This window comes from Eptatretus burgeri, chromosome 4, assembly GCF_056783735.1.
Source record: "Eptatretus burgeri isolate ZD-2024b chromosome 4, Ebu_testis_v1, whole genome shotgun sequence".
Lineage (NCBI taxonomy): Eukaryota > Metazoa > Chordata > Myxini > Myxiniformes > Myxinidae > Eptatretus > Eptatretus burgeri.
Window position 1 is genome coordinate 70326612 of NC_140964.1, and position 25000 is coordinate 70351611.

General features: G+C 44.4%; 1 protein-coding gene across 1 annotated transcript in view; it reads left to right on the plus strand.

The window, feature by feature from the left end:
- The window catches only part of RECK (reversion inducing cysteine rich protein with kazal motifs), a 198120-nt gene that overhangs the window by 47799 nt on the left and 125321 nt on the right, over positions 1-25000 (plus strand). The gene's annotated exons all lie outside the window — the stretch shown is intronic.

A 25000-nucleotide genomic window follows, 5' to 3' on the forward strand; every position in this document is an offset into this window, starting at 1 on the left:
TTCACGAAAGCGGGTCAGGTAACGGTAAAGAACAAACTCAAAAATCAACTTTCTTTGATATTCTCGAAATAGTGCTTGAACCCCTTATAAGGCCTAGAAAAATGTTCAAATAATGTCAGCAACGCAGGATCACCATAAGGCCTCTACACTGACTGGGCAATATATGCTTGATAAAACTTCTCGGACAGTCTTTCCCGTTACCTGACCCACTTTTGTGAAAATGTCCCATAAACTACATTATCGAAGCTTCACGAACAAACGCATCGATTCAAACATTCCACCCTGGTTTTTCCGCAATGGCATATTGTCGGGCTTTTAACCCCATCAATTTCCTTGGCCACGAGGTCAAACCATGACCACTTGAAGGAAACTTCAGTCGGGAATGGATGGTGAAAACTGTAAGATTTCTCCAAGCGGACGATTGCACAGGGAATCGATGGCAGATTGCATATGTTTTTAATATGGCATTCCTTCCCAAAGAATCCTGCATTCCGTTTCAGGTTATACTCGAGATGTCCGACTCTTCCCTTTACTGAAGTGCCTAATCTGAGTGATCCCGAAACTTAACCCTAATTATAGCCCTTAACCCTGCCTGTCCCGTGTGCCCTGACCTGTGACCCTGTATTTAGGGTGAAACGCCAATGGAAAACAAATGTTGTCAATGGTGAACTTATTAGAAATATTTTGTTGGTTACTTTTGATAAACTACAGCCATTTGCAATGCAGTGTTACAGGGGTTCTTCATCCCCATTTTGAACTCACTGATTCGTTTTGACCCATGTAGCACATCAACACACAAAAGATATGATAAGTTCATGATCGGGTGCTAACTGTCCAATATGTATCACACTAACTCAGCATAGTAGGACCTCTCGAGATTTATACTCAAGAGCTGACACTTTCTGACAGCAGCCCTGTTTGACCCCCATATGTGACCAGTGTGACCACTCCTTGGCTTTTTTCACAAGATCTTGGCTATTCGTTGTTCACCTTGGCGTCTTGGTTTTCTCCAGGTTTTCTTGGCGTATAGGTTTTCTATTATCATCGCTTTTCCGAAACCTTGTGAATTCTTGGCTTTTTTCATTGGCTCGCCTTGGCATTTATGAAAATGAGGAGTGGTCACACTGTATGTGACCGTCTCAAGGCCATCACTACCTTTTTATATATGTATATGTATGTATATATATATATATATATGTATATGTATGTATATATATATATATACAAAGCCTGGTGTTGGCGCAGTGGTGAGGGCAGCGGCTTGGGATCCAAAAGGTCCTGAGTTCAAGCCCCGTTGGGCCACTGAATTAATACACCAGGAGGTTGACTCAGCCTGTCATCCTTCCGAGGTCGGCGAAATGAGTACCAGTGTACTGGCCCGGTGTATACCCCGGTTAAAATAGGTGTACCATATCCCTGCGTCGTAAGAGGCGACCAGGATTGCGTCAGGAAGGGCATCCGGTGTAAAACATGTGCCAAATCACTATGCGGATCATATGGATGATCTGCTGTGGCGACCCCTAATGGGAGCAGCCGAAAGAAGAAGAAGAAGAAGAAGAAGAAGAAGAAGATATATATATATATATATATATATATATATATATATATATATATATATATATATATATATATATATATATATATATATAGTTGCTCTTTACCTGCCATCATAATGACTGAGACTTGCAGCCCTTCAGACTGTCCTCCACTGTGGGACAAGAGGTGGGGATGGAATTTCAGCCATCCTTTGTTACAAAAACAAATACCCAGGAAAGCATCACTGAACTGAAACTGAACAGAAATAACAACAATTTCACAACAACCGTTGTCTATTTAAAATGTATGTAAATATGGCAGCTTTTTTTTTTAATTAGCCCTTTCCCACACCCTTGTTCTCTCCACTGTACTCCATACTTGCCTCTTCCCTTCCCTCCCCTTATTTATCTTCCTCCCAACCCTTTTCCTCATTCTCGACCCCGACTTCCTATCAGCCCCTACCCTCTTTTTTCTCTCCTATCATTCTTCATTTTTATACGCCTGATATATATATATATATATATATATATATATATATATATATATATATATATATATATATATATATATATATATATATATATATATATATATATATATATATATATATATATATATATATTGTTGTGGTTACCAGATTCGCAAACCACCATTCAGGTCCCTTAGGTGAGGTATCTCGGTAAGTGCATGTGTAGTTAGGCCCAAACCCGTTGTCTAGTGGGAATACATGTCATTTATACGTGCTGCGACTCTTCAGGATAGCCGTTTTTCTTTTACTATCTTTATTTTGGACCATCCGCCATGATTACCATCACAACCACAACAACAACCACCAACCACAACGCCGCTTCACCACAACCGCCATGACCTTTACCGTCACAACTCGCCACCATCGCATCACCGTCATCTCGCGCCACTCATGGGCACCGATGCTGGACTCGTGTAGGGCGCACGTTGAACAGCGTGTACAAAATCACGGATTTTCTGCTTCAAAAACGGATCGAAAACGACACACGCCCACTTTTGCCGTCCAATCGGTGAGCGAGGGGCGACTGGCCCCGCCCCAGGGCGATCGATATATGCAAATTTGTGGATCAAAAACCTTCACGCCCACTTTTTCTCGGGCCAATGGGGAGCGAGGTGAAAGGTCAAAGGGAGGGGGTCAAAGGCGAAGTTACGGGGGGATAAAAGGACGGTGTTCGTCAGTCAAAGGAGTCGTAAAAGTCGGAACGAGGAAGAAGGGAGTCGCAAAGGAGTCAGAAGAGAGTCAGCAGAACGGGAACGAGAAAGAGTCAGCAGAACGGAGGCGAAGGAGTCGGAACGAGGCGAAGGAGTCGGAACAGAGAGTCAAGACTTCGCGGGCGGTGGAGCTGCTCGTCGTGTGCGTTGGAAGTCGGAACGGAGGGGACGAGCTGTGGAGAGGCGGCGACACCGGACGAGGGGGTGCTCGCGTCGTGCAAGGAGCTGCGCGCCCGAGGGAGGCCGGCAGCGCGACCTGGCCGAGGTGGAGACGCTCGTCGCACATAATAAAGATCCTCTATACCCCGAGCATCAGCAACCCCCTCCTGTTTCCCCCCGCGCTGAGATAGTGCGACCAAGGGGGCCCCGTTCCCACCCCCTGCCAGGCACTGTCCACGAGGCCCGCGGGTTGCAGGGCCATCGCCGCTCCGCGTCTCATCACCAGACGGGTAGGCCCGACCAGGTCTCGGCCCCAGGCCTACCTCATTCTTGAGGGTATTTCTTTTCCTTGGTTTTGGGTATGTGTTGTCGGCGCCGTCTGTGAAGTAGAATTGTATAAGTGTTGCCGTGTGCTCGGTAGTCGGTATTAGCTCTGCACTGTGTTTTCACTTTTATATTTGCTTTTTGTGTAAATGGAATTGTGTTTTCTTTTTTTTGTGCATTTGGTGGAATTGTATTTGTGTGCTTCCCGTGTGCCGCGAATAAATGTGCTTTATTGTTGAACTGTTCTCCCGTTTCGCTTCGTCTTTTCCTCCATTGAATCCCCATCTTGCTTCACGTAAAGGGTTGGTAGTGGGCTGAATACGCCCGATAATTAATCGAACCGTCGAGGTCGACGATAACACCGCTCGGTTATTCTGATAGTACGGAACGGGTCGCTTAAGTGGCCCGTGTCCGAAGTCGACCTGCGGCGAGGTGCGATCGCCCGGTCTACCCTCCGCGTGGGTACTTAGGTAGTTCGAATTTGGCGAGCAACCCTATCCCACGCGGGGGCTGATTGGCTCGATCGCGGTGAGACCGAAAGGTCCACCCGTGACTGGTTCCCGGCGTTAGTCCGAGAGGGTCACGACTGGATTGTCCGTCCGGTGGGCGACGTGCCGCGATTCGAGTTACGTGGCCGTCGCACGCCGGCGGGCGCGAAGACCGCAACAATATATATCGGGGCATATTATGTGATACCCGTCGTCCGTCCGTCCATCTGTCTGTCTCTCTGTCTGTCCGTCCGTTCCTGTCCGCACTCCAACTCCCAAAGTTTTCAACTTTCACGTTTCATATTTGGAACATAGGTACAGACTGTGGAGACGGTGTGTCGCGACATACGTTCGTCATCTAAAGTGGTTGCCATGGCAACCAGGATGCTGTTTTCCATGTAGTAGCACAATTCTGTATATACCTTCTTGTTCGGGCGTATATTGTGCTCACTTGAGCTCTTGTCTCATTTTGTACTCTTCTCTGTACCGGTATGCACTGCTTCCCTCCACGTCACTCTTTGGCAGAAGAGGGTTTTTATTTTGGCATTTCATCGCCTGAAAAAAAGACTAAAATTCAAAAACACATAATCTTCCCAGAATAGTTATGAGGCTAGTATGAGAGGAAATGATAGTGAAATTTGTTTGAGTTTTCCAAGAAGACTTCAACTTTATCATCTTCATGTTAGAAAGACGAATACTATATATTCTACCACAGAGAATAATATACAAAATCCTATTGCTGGTTCTACAATTTCAAATGATATGATGGTCATCCATTACACACACTCATCAACCTGTTAAAAAATGACTATCCATGATGAGCATACTATGTTTGATAAAACATATTTCCAAACCAGCTTGAGATCACTTATTTTCTTCAAAAGCATTGCACACGGTCAATGAGGTTATTAATACAATAATTGGATTGGAAAGAAGTAAAAATGATTGAAAATAGCTTTAAAATTGTCACCACTGTTTAATGTTGTGCAGTTCCTGTGCAATAAAGGCAGCAGCTCCAAACCCCAGGAGCCTTGATCCCCAGAAGCCCCGAGCTCCTGGACCTCTGGGCCATGGGAACTCTGAGTCCTCGGATAGACAAGCTATAGGAGCCTTAGGCCCTGGGAGTTACTGCAACCCTGAGCCATATCCTGGAGCCACGGGGATCCTGAGCAATGGGAGCCCCGATACCACTAAGCCACGGGAGCCTCAGGCCCGAGGAGCTCCTGGTCCTGGGATCCCCTAGCCAGGATCCAAGCCACAGGAGCACCAGTAACCATGAGAGCCATGGTAATCCCAAAACCTGAGCCACGGGAAAACCACAAAATAATAAATAATTAATTGTCAAGTAGTGGAGACCATGCTGTGATTTTCACTGAACATATCAACCCACAAAATAATGTCTGGCCACCTAGATGGCAAGCTGGCACAAGTGGTCACTGAGCGCTGCACTAATTCAGCCTTTATTACACTTTGTAAATGCTCCGTGCTGCCTCAACCAAATATTTAGGACTGTCACTTTCAATTCATCAGCACTTCTTAAACTCAAACTATTGTTAACAAGTTATTTACTCAATTTATGGGAGACTTTGACAAAATAACTCACTGATTTTAACTCGAGTGGAGTATACATACCTGTACTGTTCATGCAAGACATCAGAATCATTCGCTGTGCAGTTGCCCAAGTTCTCAGGCTTCAGTGCACATTTGATGTAATGTGCATGGCTTGCTATTTTCCTTCACAGTTTGGTGATTACATGTCAAGGACATCCATGTTTTTTTGATGAACGAGGTTATTAAGAATGACCCGCTATGTTCACGTCCAAAGGAATCTTACACAGAAGGCATATGTGAAAGCTTCCTCCCCAATGGGACGAGTATGTGTCCAAAGCTGGAGAATATCTTGAAAGTGATATTGGACGTAGCATTTTGGTGACACACGTACAAGCTTTGTTATGTGTATAAAGAAAAATCCATGTCGAATTAGTTTCACCATCGTAAGTTGATATTTTCTACTTTGAGATCAATACCATAGGATTCCCACGGTTGTTGGCTGTGATTCCCACGGTTGTTGGCTGTGATTCCCACGGTTTGCTGTGTCGTTGCAGTTGTCACACGGGGACGTTTGCATTGGTATAAAGTTAAAATTCATTATATGGATTGCATTTGACCTTCAGAATGTTTTTGTATCTCTTAATTAGGATCATTCTTGGTGTATAATCGCCAAGCTATTGGTGTGTGTGTGTGTGTGTGTGTGTGTGTGTGTGTGTGTGTGTGTGTGTGTGTGTGTGTGTGTGTGTGTGTGTGTGTGTGTGTGTGTGTGTGTGTGTGTGTGTGTGTGTGTGTGTGTGTGTCTGAAGCTTAGATAATTCAAAACAGTTTGACCAATTTATAGCAAGTGGTTTAACCACTGACCCTTACTTGAGGAAGGAGGAATTGACAATATTTTTCTCTTGGAGGGAGCAGGTATTGCTCGTCCATTGAAGAATGGCTGAAGAGATGGAATGTGTATGCCTGGTGTTGGCTTAATGGTTGGGGTGGTGGGCTTGGGATCCTTGGGTCCTGAGTTCAATTCCCGCCGGGGGGTGGAGGGGGGGGGGTAACTTGGCCTGTCATCCTTCCGAGGTCGGCAAGATGAGTGCCAGCATGCTGGTATCCTGTGTGGGAGTGGCGACCCGTCCAGGATTGTGCCCAATAGCCAAGGAGACTGCCCTTGCAGCACCAACGCTCTGTACAGAGTATGGTCCCAATCGATGGATGGAATGTGTCAGTCTTATAGAAAGCAAGAATCGACCAAGATGCAGCGAAGAATAGATAATGACTAGGTGTGCCTACCTGGTGCTTCACTAATGGGTTTAATCAAAAGACAGCATGGTGTACTTCACAAAAAAAATATTTCATGTCCATTGTGCATCTCAATGAGGATGTACGATTAAGTGAAATGTGTGGAAAAGGATATTTTATAACACGTAGTTGTGGTTGTGGCTGTGGTTGTTGGTGTTTGTTTTGTTTCTCCATGTAATTTTATTTATTTTTCCTTTGCTTCAAAGAGCATTACCATATATTCGGAGGTCAGCACCCATGGGAAACTCACTACATAGACATGTGTGACATTTAAACCTCTTGAGTTAGATAGACATGTATGACATTTAAACCTAGACATGTAATCGACATGTAAACTACATAGACATGGATGACATTTATACCTCTTGAGTTAGATAGACATGTATGACATTTACACCTCGACGTGTAATCGTCATGTAAACTACATAGATATGGATGACATTTATACCTCTTGAGTTAGATAGACATGTATGACATTTAAACCTAGATGTGTAATCGACATGTAAACTACATAGACATGGATGACATTTATACCTCTTGAGTTAGATAGACATGTATGACATTTAAACCTAGATGTGTAATCGACATGTAAACTACATAGACATGGATTACATTTAAACTTCTTGAGTTAGATAGACATGTATGACATTTAAACCTGGACGTGTAATCGACATGTAAACTACATAGACATGGATTACATTTAAACTTCTTGAGTTAGATGCTGCACAGAGAGTTTTCCAAAATGGGTACTGAGCAATTCGGCAGATCAAAAAATTGATGTAATGTAAACAATTTACTTACTTCACATAATATATGTGAAAATACATGTCAATGCACATGTGAAATACAGTTTGTTTATAACTACGACATTTGCACAGAAGTCATCCTTGAAAACTCACATGCAAACTGAAATTACATACAAAAACCTTCCATTTTTTTTTTTTGCCAGTGTAAAGCATGAAAGGCTTGTCCAAAGGACAGGTTTGCATTGTTTTTTAATTTAAGACTTTGAATATTAATCATGACTATTTTCTTTCCTCTGCATGGGTTGCAATCAAAACGCATCTTTCTTTCATGATAGCCAACACATTCAGTTTTCAAACGTACATAAACCCAGAAGTCCTCTAAAGTGTACGGTATTTTTATTTTGACAGTGTATAGGTAATTGACCGCTGCCTCATTGCTCCCAAAAATAACATGCATTTCCTAATTTCCTCTGCATGGATTGTAATCAAAATGTACCTTTCTTTCATGATATAAGACATTGTTCAGATAGATAGAAGATAGGTAGCGACCAAATTGGCAGACATATGTTTTTTTTTGTTTTGTTTTGTTTTGTTTCTGGTTACAATTGTGAGTGGAGTCAGGCCAGTAAGCCAAGTTCTGCCCTGTACGGACAGAGCTTCAGACTTTCAGAATGGTGGAAAATATTTTCGTCGATAATTTTGTGTGCTCCTTCTGTGTCCTTCTGAAGGATTCCTGCTGTGGTATCTATCTATAATTCCAGCACTGTGTGTGTGTGTGTGTGTGTGTGTGTGTGTGTGTGTGTGTGTGTGTGTGTGTGTGTGTGTGTGTGTGTGTGTGTGTGTGTGTGTGTGTGTGTGTGACCACTGTTTCTCGACAACTACTGGTCCGATCTAATTGAAACTTGCCAGCTTTATTGCTGGGGCCCTGTGGATGTGCCTTTTCAAGGTTTGATATTAATCGGACAAGTGCTTCCCAAGTTATGGCCATTTATTTACCAACCAATGACAAAACACGTTGCTGCATAGGTGTGGCCGATGGGGAAGAGAACCTCAGCCGCATTCCCCATTACGGGTTACAACGTACAGACTTCCGGATAGTGATGACTTACTGTATTCTAATAATTTCTCGATTTCTTATGCGCATTTATAGATAAACACAAGGCCCCAATCCAGTCGTCGTTTACGAGAGCGAAGGAACAGACTGTGTGGTTAAAAAAAAAAAAAATTGTGTTTTTTTTTTTGCACGTACGTTTTTTTTCTTTCTCTTCTCTTTGTGTTTTTACTTGCAATGACATTGCGAAAAGGCAAAATATGTTGGTGCTAATTGAATAATTGTGGTTTGAATATTTTTCAAACCTTATTTTCCTTATTTTCAAAATAACCTTATTTTATACTGCTAAAAACAGTAGTACTGCTAAATGCGGTTTGAAAGTTTATTATTTTTTTTTTGCATGTATGGGCATGCACTAGTAATGATAAATGTTACTGTTGCTTTGTTCCCGCTTCTTTCTCTTCAATCATAGAAATACAGGAATTAGAAACAGGCACGTTGTGATTAAACGGACACAAATTTTTGTTCCAAGTAAAGACAGTAAACCCTCCGTTATGGCAGGGGTTAAGCCTGTATCTCACTGGGCTGCGACAGCTCGCGACTAGTTGGAGACACAAAATTGCGATAAAATAGCGATAATTTTCACTTGGAAGCACACTGAATTTATTTTTGCGTATGTCTGACGAACATCTCACATTTGCGTGTCTCACGTCATTGAGAACAAATTGCGATATAATTACGAAACTCTCAGAGGTCCCAGGACAGATTATCATTTTTTTCTCCAATCAGTCACAATTTAGTTTCATAGGTCGCCAATCCCTCACAAAGTTGTCTCACATTTGTCGCACCTTCTGACTCACAGAAACTAAATTGAGAAAGGTTCGAGACCAGTTCGAGACAACCGCGACGACTCTGCGACTATTTTGAGAGAAAATTTGTCGCACGTATTTTTTGAACATGTTCAAAATTCAAGCGACACCAGAGCGACGTCCTGCGACTCACGTGAGGAAATTGAGAACCACCGCCAACGTTTCTAGACATTTTGGAGAATCCCGTTCGCATTTTGTCGCGAGCTGTCATAGCCCAGTGAGACACAGGCTTTAGGTTCCTGTAAAATGCTGCGACAGTTAAAACTGCGATCGTGAAAACCAAGGCCCAATGGGAAGAGGGGGGTTCAGTTCCTGGACTTCGAGAAAATATCAAGGAAGATCGAAGGCAGCCAGAAATAAGCACATTACAATTGAAATAAACTTGGTAATTCAATAAATACAGTGTAAATTAAACAAAAACACAAGAGAAACACAAGTTTTACCTTTGAAATTTATTCCAAAATAGTGAGATGGGTGAGGGTAAACCTATTACACACTGTTTGTACCGTACCCTGCCATAAATAGAAACCACAAAACAGCTCGGAGAGGATGCTGCTGTTAGAGGGGGAGCGTGGAGGTTATAAAGATGTGGATGCAGAACTTGCGATGGCTGTTGGATCATCGGGAGCATGCCGAAGTCTCCTGCTGCATTGCCACATAGAAGAAGGGTAAAACAATCCTTGGCCACCTTGATCCAGAGCAAATCTTCCCTGCTTGGACAGGAAGGTACGAGATAGCATTGTCTTCCAAAAGAATCCCGTCTCTTCGGCATTAAAAACCTGCTCCAGTATAAATAAAATCCCTTCGCATCGATTAGTTCCATGAGCCATGGTAGAACTGGATCCTTCGGCCGCGGGTGGTTCATGAACATGTTGGTCAATCCACAATGGGTTCACCCATGCACCCACCGGTCCACTCAAAGGCATTTTTTTCTGTTTTTCTCCTCGATCAAAACATGAAGCACTTTTTACATCCTTTCAATATGAGGATCACCAGACTGGAATGAGCCTTTTGTGCTTTGCTGGCAGCAACCCTTGCATGGATATTTGACTCAAGTTTACACACAGTTGATTCATTAATCCGGTAATGGCATCCCACAGATGCCGCACTTTGACTTCTTGCTGACATATCTAACAACTCTATTTTTCGCGCAATCTCATAACCTTTCTCTGCCTTTTGGCACGATTAATTCTGTCCATCGTTTTGCATTTGGGCACCATTATTAACTGGTGTGCGTCTCCGAGTTCTTGTAGATCTAGTATTACATGATCTTCTTCTTCAATCCTGGAAACGCGGGTTTTTAAAACAGACATCTTTCTGTTTAAACGATCAATAATTGTTCAAAGGAAATCAATTATTTGCTTAAAAAGCAAGTAAGTCGATTATTATCTCTTTCCAAAGGTTTGCAGCTGAAAGGAAAAGGCTGAATGTGAAAAGGCTGAATGGCTGAAAGTCGCACGTGAAAAAAAAGTTTTTGAAAAGTCGCACGTGAAAAGGCTGAATGCCTAAACTCGGTGTTTGCAGCTAAATCTTGTGTCCAAAACCCATCACTTTCTCTACCCACCTTACCCAGTCGTACTCAGCTGTTCCTGGAATCTGTGTCCTTTTCTCCTGACAAGGTGGAGAGCTTGCTGTCAAACCTCGACTCAGATTCTGCAACCGGTCCAGACGGCATCAGCCCACGTGTCCTAAAACCTGCTCTGCTGCTCTTGCGCACCCTCTCTCTGTTCTATTCACCCTCTCGTTTGCTCAAGGCCATCTGCCATCTGCTTAGAAATCAGCAAACATCACTGCCCTGCACAAAAAAAGTGCAAAAACAGATCCCTGCAACTACAGACCAATCAGCCTTCTCCCAATCATCAGCAAGGTTATGGAATCCATCATCGCTTCAAACATCAAATCCTTCCTCTTCTCCAATGGCTTGATTTCCGATCATCAAGTTCGTTTCAGACCAGGTCACTCCACCCTGGATATTCTGCTTCTGCTCTTCCGACAATGGATGGAGGTCCTCAATGCCAGACATGAAATCCGAGCCGTATCCCTGGACATATCACGTGCTTTTGACATGGTCTGGCACCCTGCCCTGCTCACCAAACTCTCTTCCCATGGTATCCAAGGCCATCTCCACTCATGGCTTGCAGACTTCCTCTCCTGTCGCAGTCAACGTGTGGCCCTAAATGGAGTTCTTTCATCCCCTCTTCCTGTCCAGACTGGAGTTCCTCAAGGTAGGGTTCTGGGCCCTGTGCTTTTTCTGGTTTTCATCAATGATCTCTCCGACTCTCTGGAAAATCCTCTTTTATCTCTTTGCTGATGACTCCACCCTCTGCCGTACCATCTGGCATCCCTCAGACCGGCAAGCAGCAGCTTCTTCGCTCACTGCAGATCTGGATAAAATCACAAACTGGTCCAACACGTGGAACATGTCTTTCAATCTGGACAAATCTCACACTCTCACTATGTCTCTTCGAAAGGACCATTTAGAAAAACCCCCCATCCACTTTCTCAACAATCCTCTGGAAGAAGTCCTTTCTTTCAAGCTTCTGGGTCTCACTATCTGCCATGACCTTTCCTGGGAAAGCCACATTTCAAACCTTCCCTCCATAGCCAGTCACCGACTGGGAATCCTCCGTCGTGCAAAGTCCTTCCTTGGCGCACCTGAGCTCCTGACCACTTACAAAGCTTTCGTCTGCAGCATGATGGAGTACTGCTCTCCCCTCTGGGCTGGAGCTCCTGCCTCCCACCTTTCTCGGCTTCACGCTGTAGAAACCAAGGCATTTCAGATCATTGGTATCTCCAGTAATGAGGCTGAGACTTTGGGCCTCTCACTCTCTCACCGCAGGTTGGTCGGTGGTCTTTCTGTCTTCTACCGTCTCCTCTCCAGCCTTGCCCCCCCCCTGCTCTCTCTGCGATTTGTCCCCACCACATTTCAACAGGGGGCTCAAGGTCTGCTAACAACCCCCTTCTGGTAAAACTACCAAAACCACGAATCACTGCTCACCTTCACTCTTTCATTCCTCTTTTTTCCCGCCTTTGGAATAAACTCCCTCACTCTATTCATTCCCATTCTTCCCTCCAGGCCTTCAAAACAGCTGTTCACCACCACCTCTTATCATCCCCCATCCAAATCCTCGATCTTTTCTACCCCCGATAATCCACCCAAGCCCACCTCCTTCAAATTCCCTGCTTTCCTTCCTGAAAGTCCCTGTAATGTCCAATTTATATTCCCCATGTTCCCCACCCCATCACCTCTCCCTTCCACAGATCTCCGAATGTCTCTGTTTCCCACTGTTTTGTCCTTCCCACTCCCGCCCCTCTTGTCTCGTGCCCCCCCCCTGCTGTGCATTGTGTGTTTGCTCTCATATGAGCCTCGACAAGGTATACAAAAAAAAGGTTTCATTTTTATAACTCGACGTACGACAACAGGAACCCTTTAGAATGAAGCATCTCTCTCTCTCTCTCTCTCTCTCTCTCTCTCTCTCTGCCTCTCTCTCTGCCTCTCTCTCTGCCTCTCTCTCTGCCTCTCTCTCCCTCTCTCTCCCTCTCTCTCCCTCTCTCTCCCTCTCTCTCCCTCTCTCTCCCTCTCTCTCCCTCTCTCTCCCTCTCTCTCCCTCTCCCTCCCTCTCCCTCCCTCTCCCTCCCTCTCCCTCCCTCTCCCTCCCTCTCCCTCCCACACACGCTCTCTCACACGCTCTTTCACACGCACACTCACACTCACACTCACACGCACACTCACACGCACACTCACACGCACACTCACACGCACACTCACACGCACACTCACACGCACACTCACACGCACACTCACACGCACACTCACACGCACACTCTCACACACACTTATTTTATTATTAGATAATTATCAAAGATGATGATGAGCAAACCCAGAATTTCTTTTCAATTCATCAAATTTAACTGTTGGTGGAATGGTTGAGTTTGTCAAGGCAGGCATCCGTTTGCATTGGTAGACAATCTGAACGAGAGATGTCATCAACCAAGAGTTGGAACGGTTTTGCTTCCCACCATGGGAAGGAAAGTGAAGGTGACGTTTTGCAGGAGAGGGCTCGAGCTAGCTCTTGTTCGCTCTTGATCTGAAGAAGTGCCAATGGCCGAAACGTCAGCTTTACTTTACTTCCAATGGCGGTCTTCACAGCCCTTGCCAACTCTTAATTGATAAAACTGATTATTAACACACATCAGTCTGCATTCAAGTGTATTTTTCAATTCAGGACATAACCCAGCTCAGCAAAAAGTTCACAAACAAAAAAATAATTAAAAAAATTAACAACAATCTTAATATAAATGTGATGCAACAATGTGTTATCATGCAATTGGACAGTTTGACAGAGGCTGGTGATTATTTTAATTTACTTAATGAGCAAGTATGGAAGAAGTAGGAGGTTTGAGCATGGGAGTGGCACCCTGTGGGCCCGGAAATGTATTTGGAATCCAGTATTGGGTGCAGAAAGCTGTACTGTACATGGAAATTGCACTAACGTGTTCACGGCTCTCTGATTGGAGCACATGTGAATTTAAACAAGGGAGAGTGTCATCCTCAAATATATTATGTGGCTCACATTGACAGAGCCAAAGCCTGCACACCAGTTTTTGTCATTGGTATTCAAACTCGATGCTATGGTTTCTTAAAGGGATCCTCCTAAATCCCTGGTGCATGTGCCCCTCCGGTATAATAAGAACCCTGAATATTTTGTATGCTCTTTGCACCTTACATGTGTGTAATTCCCCCTCCCACCCTGCCATCAGTCGGTGTACAGCACCTACCACCCACATTTCCCGCCCCATTCCAGCTTGAATGAAGCCATGGTGCATTATTGCGGCACTGCCTTTTGCACCATTAATCTGCTTTTTGTTTCGCCTCGTCCTCTCCTGTTTCTTCTTTTTCTTTTCTTGACCCAAGCAGCATGCATCCGTCACTAAGCGAGATATTCTACGCACACATAGTACATGCAGAATGAGTTATGGGTCCAAGAGGGAGGGAGGGAGGGAGGGGAAGGACCATAGGAGGTAAGGGAAAATAACACTGATTGCTATTGGTGGTTACCAAGCAACCACAGATTATGTAAACCACAACCGTTTACCCTCCCTCCTCATTTTCTTTTTTTGCCATCACTTGAAACCTGCTTGAGCTTTGCCTAGAGAGTCCGAAGAAGGAGAGGATTTAGGAGGGGGTCCGGTGGAACAGGGGCCACTGAAAGGGAGTGGCTTTCTTGCCAGGATCTGGTTGATAACCATAACCAGATGTGTGTTCTTGTTCGAGCCTTACCCGATCAACGTAAGCTGGTACAGCGAGAAAGCCAGTGGCAGAAACAGTGCAAGAAACCTGGCAATGCTAAATGGTCACTTCAATAAATATTCCATAATGCTCGAATTATAGTCTACATAATGCACTGTGCATTCACAATGGTCGCCATACTGATTTTCCATTTAATGGCCAACCTGGCACGTTGTGGCTATTTCTGTAGTTGGTACACAAAATTGAATGTAATGCAAGAGTGGAGGTGATGGATTGTGGGAGTTAGTTATTGCTAACTTTGTCTTAAGATAAAGTTGTGTTTCCTGAGCCGAGCACAACAGGAGCCTATACTGCCACTCCACATGGCAAATATGAATAGGTCTTATGGTATTGCACTGTGTTTAAATACATTCAAGACCCCATTCCCAATGACACAAGTGAGGACCATGTGTGCTTTTTACTTTCACATTGCTGTGTTGAGGCTTCAAATTATTGGGACCTTTCAACACTCCCAGGAATAATTCTGCACAATGCTGAGGCTGGCCTTAAAAACGAATGTGTAGAAAGCTATCCTTGGAGGGTATAATTTCTGATAACCCAAGAGCACATGACTCTACTATCCAGTCCTTTCTGCAAAGACTCTGCACTTTCCTTTGGATTTTGTCCCCTTTTCCCGGTAGTTACACAGACGGTTGCGTGACGGCTAATGCATCATTGGCACGTGCCTTCTCGCTTAGTAAGTACACTACACTTGCTGTGCAGCGAGTCACTTTTAAAGAAAGCACATCATTATCGTGTGGGTGTGAATGGGGATGCATGACTTGGTGATACCCGAATCAAATCTGATCTGATTGTGTCATGCTTTGTCAGATGAACCGAACCATGCATCAGATGTCATGCATGTGTCATATGCAAGGATATAGAGGTCGGGTTCTGAAACGAAGAATGTTGAGGGTCCACTATCCACATGATCCATCTCTTCCTCTGAAAGGCAACATCCCTAACAATATATCAAACAAGCCCATTTAGTGTATCATAATAGAGGTTTATAGTCAGTTTTCATTGCTCCGTTTATTGGAGCCAAAGCTACACTATTCAATTTAACATTCCCACCTCGGCCATAAATACATCACTAATTCGAGCAAGAATTAGAGAATATCTCAGCTATAGCTTATAATTAAAACTACATTTTTAATTTACCAGTGATAGGCAAAACAAAAGGAACTGGAAAGCATCTGAAAATGTAAAGCCCATCTGCATCTGCTTTGTATTTGGACTACTTTTTCCATATGCTAAACATGACAAAACAGCTAAAAACAAGCCTGTTGTCATGGAAACCATTGACGTGTTAAAACGGCAAAATCGATCATTCTGATTTTTCGTTAACCAATTCAATGATGCAACTTGCAAATTTTGTTCAAATTTCAAATCAATCGGATGAAAATTGATGATGTTATTCAACCTTGATCTTTGACATTTTGAACATATCATTAATTTGTCTTCTCCATATTCTCATGGGAAAGCTTTGTTGAAAATTTGATGACAAAAGCTCAAATGGCAAAAAAGTTACAGCCTGGACAAACACGCTGACAGACACAAACACACACAGTGGGGCACATTGAGTGGGTCTTCGGAGACGGTGAGGAATGGAGACATCACAGATGTGGAGTCAGAGAGATGTCACCACATGGAGCAGAAAGTGAGAGAGAGATGCGCACAGCTCATAACAACAGGATATGCGGCCCCGAGTGAAGCGGCGAGGCTACCATCTCGGTCGGGATGAAGAACGGTCCTTACTGCAGCACTCGGAGCAGGAAGAAATTGAAAGTGAGTGGGACGATCATTTCAGGAATACAGCCTGGTGCAAACGGCAGAGGGTTCTACCGTGCACTGGAGAACTGGAAGCAGAATGTTTCATCCCCTCCTGAAAAAGATGAACTGGATCAATTCTGGAAAGGAATTTAAGATCTAAAATAACACTGAAGGAGGTGGAATGGATCCGAAACCTGGAGGAGAAGATGCAACATCTTGAGGAAATGCCCCCAGTAATAATTGATGCAGAAAAGACAAGACAACAACTTTCAAAGATTGCAAACTTCAAAAGCCCTGGCCCAGATGGGATCCCCAACTTCCGGCTAAAGCAATATAATTCTCTCCATGTTCACTATGCTTGAGCATTCAATGAACTTCTCCAAGGGGATCAGGAAATGGATGAATGACTCGCAGAAGGTAACACCTTCCTAATCCCAAAATCTGAAGAAACCAAACTACTTCACAAATACTGTCTAATAACCTTTCCACCAACAAAGTATAAATTTTTAACAGGATTCATCACATAAATGACGTACCACCGTCGAACACAACAAAGGGGGGCTCAAGGCAGAACAGAAGGGAAGCAAGAAAGGATGCTATTAAACAATAGACCACCAACTACTAAACAAGGCGAAACTCGAAAACGACAATACAAGAACAACCAAATTGTCCACAGTCTGGATGGACTATAAAAATCTTTTTCTTGTGTCTCACATTCATGGATAAAGTACATGCGAATGTACAAGATAAATCCCCAAACAATCATTCTGAGTGAAAAAAGCCATGGATCGAAGGAATACCGCAGCTACTAACAGCAGCACTCAGAAGGAAAGATCGAAATACCGGGAGTGAAGATACGACGTGGGATCTTCCAAGGAGGAAACCTTTCCCTCCTGCTGTTTTGCCTGGCTCTGGATCCACTAAGTAACCTCATTAATGAGCAAGGACATGGATACACCCTACCAACCAATAAAAGAACATTCAAAGAAACAAGAAAGTTGATACATCTGCTGTTTATGGATGATTTAAAACTCTTTGCACCAAATGGCGAAAAATTGACAGAACTGACATTTGTGAAAAGGTAAAAACAAAAACAGACAAAATAAAAATTGACACAAATACAACAATACAGGAGCAAGACAAGGGAGTATCTTACAAATACCTTGCAGGAGAAGAGGGCCACCAAATATGTCATAAAAGTACACAAAACAATTACCAAAGAATACCTGCTTCGAACAAGACTTTTCCTGAAAAAATACCTCTCCCCAAGGAACAAAATGAAAGCCATAAACCAACTAGCAGTCCCAATACAGAATAGTAAACTGGCCACAAGCGGAAATCAGAAAACTACATATCAGAACAAGAAAATTCCTCACTATCCACAAAATGTTCCACAAAAATCAATGCATTCTGAAAATGTATATGCCGAGGAAAGAAGGAGGTGCCGGCCTAATGGAACTCGATCAAGTTCACAGAGTGACAACTGTAGGATTTCCAGAGTATGAGAAAAGTTCAATAGACTACCGAATACAATTTGTACACAAGCATGAACACAAGCCAGAAAATATATCTCTCACTCACCTTGTAAAAAACTTCCAAAAATAGGTGTGAATAGAAGATGTCACGCGCCAAACCGAAACGGCAACAAATAGAGCCTCAAGAATTGCAAAAAAGACCAAATTAAAAGGCAAGACAAAATACCAAAAGATAAATCGTAAGAACTGGTAGAAAGACAAAAGAGCAGGGAGATTTAAAAAAAAAAAGAGTTTGACATATTCGGGATAGATAAAGAAGGATCACTGGAATGGCTAGGAAGAGGTCAGCTCAATTGTGACGGAGAACAAATTATTATAAATGCTGAAGACTAGGGACATTGCACGAATGGCTTTAAAAAAAAAATGTCAGGACTGAGCCAATTGGGCCAGTGCAGATTTTGCAAGGTAGAAACAGAAAGCATGAGTCACCTCCAATCGGAATGTTAAAAAAAAAACTCATGTCACAACAGCTGTACACACAGAAGCACAACAAGATATGTAGAGTAATCCACTAGCACATCTGCAGAAATTTCAATCTCCCAGTTCCACAAAACTCATGGAAACACGAACTCAAAGCAATCATTGAAAACAAGGACATCAAGCTCATGTTCGACCTTATGATCCCATCCAGTGTGAACACAGAAAACAAAGCACTGCGACCGGACATAATAATCAGATGTAATGCTCAAATGACGTGATGATCCCTTCCAGCATGAACATAGAAAACAAAGTACTGCGGCCAGATATAATACTCAAATACAAAAAGGAAAAGAAGGCATTGCTAATTGAGGTGTTAATACCAGTGATTTTGGACTAAACAATGCAGAAATCAAGAAAAATGACCAAATACCAAGACCTCAAGAATGAAGTGAAAAGATCCTGGAAGCTGAATCGTGCCAAAAGTGTACCAGTGATAGTTGGAGAAATGGGAATGATAGAGAAGAGTTTCACAAAGATCCAACAAACCATTCCTGGGAACATAACCACAAACAAACTACAGTTGGAGGCTGTCCGGGGATCAGTGATGATCTTGCCCTCGGAACAAAACTCTGAGAATAACTCACCTTCACAACTTACCCCATGAATCACAATCCTTCACCGAAACAAAGTTGGATACTTCGAGTCCTGGGAGGACTCTGTTTCACTTTCTGAAACCCGAATTATGGAGATAATACACACACACACACACACACACACACACACACACACACACACACACACACACACACACACACACACACACACACACACACACACACACACACACGATTGCAAAACCCTGTCTACCGCTGTACGGGGGATGGACTAACCAGCAGTAAATTCCATTTCTGTCGCCACATGGAGCAGAAACATTAGTCATGAAATGCTTCAGCACCAACCAACCCCTTTTACCTCCATATTGCCCTTCCTTATTGTCCTCATATGTATATGACCCCTTCTATAATCATGCATGCATGTTGTCCAGTTACCGAGTTCCACCAAGTTGTGGCCAACTTCTGGTGATATTAATGATCAGATTTCTCCAAACATCCCCATCCTGCACTCCTTCCCGAAGCCTTCCAGAGAGAGAGAGAGCTTGGTTGCAACCTTTACCCCCATCCATCCAGCATATGTATGTATACATACATATGGTCTTCCTTTTCTTCCCTCGACCATTTCCAGCATGGTTGACTTCTCCAGACTTTCGTTTACTGCATGTATGATCTGACCAAAGCAGAACAGTTTCTGTTTTAGCAGCAACACTCCGAATGCACATTGTAGTCTAATTTCTTCAAGCACTAATTTGTTTGTTTTATTTCGAGTCCATGGAATTTTTATCATTCATCTCCAACACCACGTTTCAAAACTGTCAACCTTCTTCTTTTCTTGTGTGTTTGACCAATTCCCCTGAAAATATCTGCTGTTCTTCCACCGTGGCATTCGGTTCATCTGACCATGTGCTTGTCAAAGTAGACATCTCTCTGGCTGTTATTAGAGAACCACCTCAGCACTATCGAGTCTCGCATTTCACTCGGGCTGACTGGCAGGGACTTCAAGCAGTCATCAAACTTCTAGATTGCTCTCCCATCTCTACTTCCTCTGACATCAACTCATCCTGGGAATTCTTTCAAAGAAACTTGCCGTCTCTCATGCACAGATGTATCCCCTCTCGTCTTCAGTTGTCCGACCCTTCCACCAACCCAGAGTACACTGAAGCTTGCGGCGAGGCATTTGTCCTGAAACAACTTGCCTTTGCCTCATGGAAGGCGAATCCAATTGATGGCATCCTCAGTTCCTTCCACAAAGCTCAGAACAAGTGCGTGTCTGCCCTCAGGAGAGCCAGAAAACAACATCTTTCTAATCTCAAGTCTGAACTCTCAAACCTGTCTCCCTCCTGCAAATCCTGATGGCATCTAGTTAAGTCTGTTTCTGTTGAATGTTCCCCCTCCATCCCCTCCCTTACCTCAAATGGCCACACAGCTGACACTGCACGTGAAAAGGTTGAAGGCCTAAATTCTGTGTTTGCTTCTAAATCTTTTGTCCCAAACACATTGCTTTCTATACCCAACTTACCCAGTCATACTCAGCTGTTCCTAGTCTGTGTCCTTTTCGCCTGACAAGGGGGAGAGCTTGCTGTCAAACCTCGGCCTAAAACCTCCAATCAACTGTGGTCCACCTTCATTGTGGAAACCCAGGCTGCTGTGAACCGGTTGAAATGGGGTAAAGCTCCAGGGATCTGTGGCTGGTGCTGAATTTCTTCAGGCTGGTGGAAATGCTGCACTCGTGTCATTGCATGCAGTTTTGTGCTATGCCTGGAACACAGGCATCATCCCAACTCACTGGAAGAGGGGCCTTGTTGTCCCTCTCTGGAAAGGGAAGGGTGGTTGCCAAGACTGCAACAATGACCGTGGGGTGATGCTGCTCTCAGTGCTGGGCAAAGTCTTTCCTCGGATAATTCTTGATAGGGTTCGCCACCATCTGCTTGAGCACCAGCATCAAAGAGCAGTCAGGCTTTACACCAAAGAGGTCAACGATTGACCATATCCTTGCTCTTCGGGTCCTCACCGAATGCAGAAGAGAGTTTCAGCAGGGGCTTCTTGCAGCCTATGTTGATCTCTGTAAAGCGATTGATTCAGTGAATCGCGATGCACTCTGGAGGATTCTTGGTCTTCGTGGGGTGTCACCAGAACTGATCGATTTGATATCTGAACGATACTCCAGTCCTGAGAGTGCTGTGAGGTGTAGTGATACCATCTCTGACTTGTTTCCAGTTATTACTGGAGTTGGTCAGAGGTATGTACTGGCCCCCACACTTTACAGCACTTGTATGGACTGGATTCTAGGGAGGATGTCTGAGAGATCAAGCTGCGGTGCATCGTTTGGTAATGTCAAGATCTCTGATGTTGATTTCGCAGATGATGCAGTCATCTTTTTGGAGACTTTATATATCCTTTTCGGGGCCATCCTGGTGCTGAATAAGGAGTTGGAGCCCCTGGGATTACGGGTTTCCTGGGACAAAACTGAGATCCAGGCTATCCATGACATCTTGGATGCTGCTGTCCTGTCTGTGCCTGTTTGTGGTGAGGATGTTGAGGTCGTGGAGAGATTCACTTACCTTGGCAGTGATATTCATGTCTCTGCTGGCTGTGAGCCAGTGGTTAACAGACATCTGGTTTGGGTCTGGGGAGTCATGGATTCACCGGATCATGGGGTGTGGCACTGCCGGTACCTGTACGGAAGCACGAAAGTCCGAGTCTTCAGGTCCTTGGTGCTTCCAGTCTTGCGCTATGGATGTGAGACTTGGACTCTGACCAAGGATCTGAGACGGAGACTTGATTCCTTTGGTACCAGGTCTCTTCGGAGAATCCTTGGCTATCGCTGCTCGAACTTTGTGTCCAATGAGCGGTTGCTGAGAGAGACTCAAATTCGATTTGTTACCTGCATAGTTTCCCTCAGTGAGTGTCAGCTGCGGATGTACGGACATTTGGCTCGTTTTCCTGACGCTGATCCTGCTCAACAGATTCTCTCAGCAAGGGAGTCTCGTGAGTGGAAGAGGCCAATGGGCCAACCACGTGCATCGTTGCTGCAGCAGGTTGATCGGCATCTCAAGGAGATGGGGATGGGGCCTGGCATCTGCCTGGGGGATGGCCAGATGGAGACCCCTGGAGTACTGGTGGAAGCTGGACGCAGCGACGCGCTGCCTTGGTGCATGCTCCCATACCTGACCTGACCTGATTTATACACACACGAGCTCCTGTTATTTGTAAACAAAAGAGTTTGTGCAAAGACTCCACTTGTTCTGACCTGGATCCATTAAAATGGGAAGTCTCGGGTTCCCTCAGTGCCTCAATGCCATGATATGTATGCTCATGTCAGTAATACTCCAAAGAGCCAATCCCCAACTGTCTGAGCAAATAAATTGTTTTCTTTTGCGAATGCATATCCGGTATTCTTGCATTTGTCCTGATGAGCTGCAAGATGAAAAGCTTTGACAATGTATGTTCTTCTTTCTGCTATTTTTAAATTTTATACTTCCTAATGTCTTACATGTCTAATATATAAAGCTCTTTCGAACCACTGACTTGCTGTTAGGGACTCACTGACTCAATGACTGACATTAAAGGTCGGCACCTTCCAGGTAACGTAGAAAGCTGAAATTTTGCATGCTGATGGACATCGAAGCCACTGCACCAGAGAAAAATCACAGAATCGTCGGACAACATCCACAAATAAAAATATAAATTAATAATTCGTTTTTTTTTAAATGCAGGTGATCGACCCGAGACAATGGGGAAACTCAGTTCATATGCTTACAAAATGTGTAAGGGCACCCTGCTCGTGTGTGTGTGTGTCTATGTATACATATGTGTCTATGTATACATATGTGTATATATATATATATATATATATATATATATATATATATATATATAATATAAATATATGTATTATATATATATATATATATATATATATATATATATATATATATATATATATATATTATATATATACAGTTATACATACTATAATAAGAAATTAACAGGTTAAAACCAACATGATAAATATAGGTTGAAAAATTATGGGCCCAGACTGGGAATTGTACCCAGGTTTGCCAGAGGACCTGGGTTAGATTCCCGGTCTGGGCCTGTAATTTTTCCACATATATGTTATAACAATCGTGCGGGCAGACTACCAAGAGACTGTACCTCAACGGGGCCGGCTTGGAAACAAGCCGCTTAAGCAGCTCGCTCAGTTTTGTGATAACCGAGCGGGGTATTATCGCGAAGCCCCGTTGGTCCCGATTCTTTTATCAGCTATTAAAAAGCCAGCTATATTCCAAACTCAATTATGGCAGTTCAAGGAGGGAAAGGATGCAACGAACGCGTGACATTTAAACCATCACATTTATTTCACACTCGTATGCAATCATGCAGTCATGTATGCAACCAATGCACGTATGGGACAAAACACGTGCAAGACAAAGGACTACAACCATCTATTTATTATGTACACACATGCACTTAACAGTTCTAATTAACGGACTTGGCGCCACATCATTGATGCAAAGAAAAACCCCAGAAAAGGGCAAGGGGGCAGAACTGGACCTCGTGGGTCTTTATAAGTCACGGAGCTGTAAAGACCGCAGGAGCTCCGAGAGACCGCGCTGATTACCTGTGGCCTTCTCGGCGACTCGCTGGGCGCTCCTCGACGTCCCATCCACACGGCAGCTGGCGTGACCGCGGCTCGGCCCAGGCCTCGTCGTGCAGCCCGGTAGAACGGGCCTAGTCGACAACGCCTCAGAGGAATGAACGGGCCTTTGCTCTTTCAGAGTTGATCCTCTCATAAGAGCCCGCCCGTTCCTCAGCGTCGTTTGGACTGTCCTGAGGCCCGATCACCTCGGACCGTTATGCCGCTGATTGGCAAGTCCTTTCCGGCCTCTCTCCAGCGACCCACTGTTCGGCACGGCACGGCACGGCACGGCAGGTCGTGCTCCAAGCTCCAGTCTCCTTCGCTCTCTCCAGCTCCTCACCGACTGCAGACTCCAGACTCCAGACTGACCCAGCTCCCAACGCGGCTCCGCACAACTGTGCGCTTGGCGTCTCTGCGTGCCCTTATATTGGATCCGTGAGGTGAGGTTTTGAACTCCGATCTCTCACCTCTGACCCCCCGCTGGCTCCGCCCCCTTTTGATCTTTTGATCCGAATTGTCGTGAAGCTCGGAGAGAACCATGCAGAGGTTCCATGGGGCTGGTGAAGAGAATTTGATGTTTCGTTTTAATTGTTGGAAATAAACAATTAGGGCAGTATGGAGTATGCAAACGGACGACGGACGTAGTGACAAATTCATTGGGGTTTGATGAAAAAGTGTACCAGTTAAATTTGATGACCAAGTGGGATCTGAGGGACTGTTGTGTTTTTGTTTTCACATAAAAGTGAAAGGTGTTGGATGGTGTTGTGGACTGGGTGTGTGGCACTGTGGAATGACTAAAGTGTTTAGGTAAATGGCGTAATTGTGCAAATGAGGAGAGGGAGTGCGAACAACGTACCCTGTCGGTAGGATTCTCCTAACCAAGTTAGTGGAGGTTAGGGGGACTTAGAGGATTTGACATGAATTCTGGCTGCTGTTCCATTGTGCAGGCAGACTGCCAGGGGTAGGTGCAGGCCAAGGTATGTGGTACTGACTGGGAGTGTGACATGGTATTGGAAGTTGGTGAGTCGGGAAATAGGGCACCAGCGTTTTGGGGGGTTCCTGGCATGTGAAGGCTGTCAGAGGTGCCAGGAGAACACGGTAGGTTTAGTGCCAGGAGAGCATGGTAGGGTTAGTGCCAGGAGAGCACAGTAGGGTTTATTGCCAGGAGAGCACGGTAGGCTTAGTGCCAGGAGAGCACGGTAGGTTTAGAGCCAGGAGAGCATGGCAGGGTTAGTGCCAGGAGAGCATGGTAGGTTTTGTGCCAGGAGAGCACAGTATAGGTGCTATTAGAGCACAGTATTGGTGCTATGAGAGCGCAGTGTGGGTGTTAGGAGAGCACAGTATGGGGGCAAGAGAGAGCCACCCCTTAGTTAGGAGCACCAGAAGCACGCTCAGGTGAACCACGAGGTCGCTGGGTGTCCTCCACCCCCCCGATTGGAAGCAGGCAAAGAGGCCTACTAGTCGTCATACTCCCCA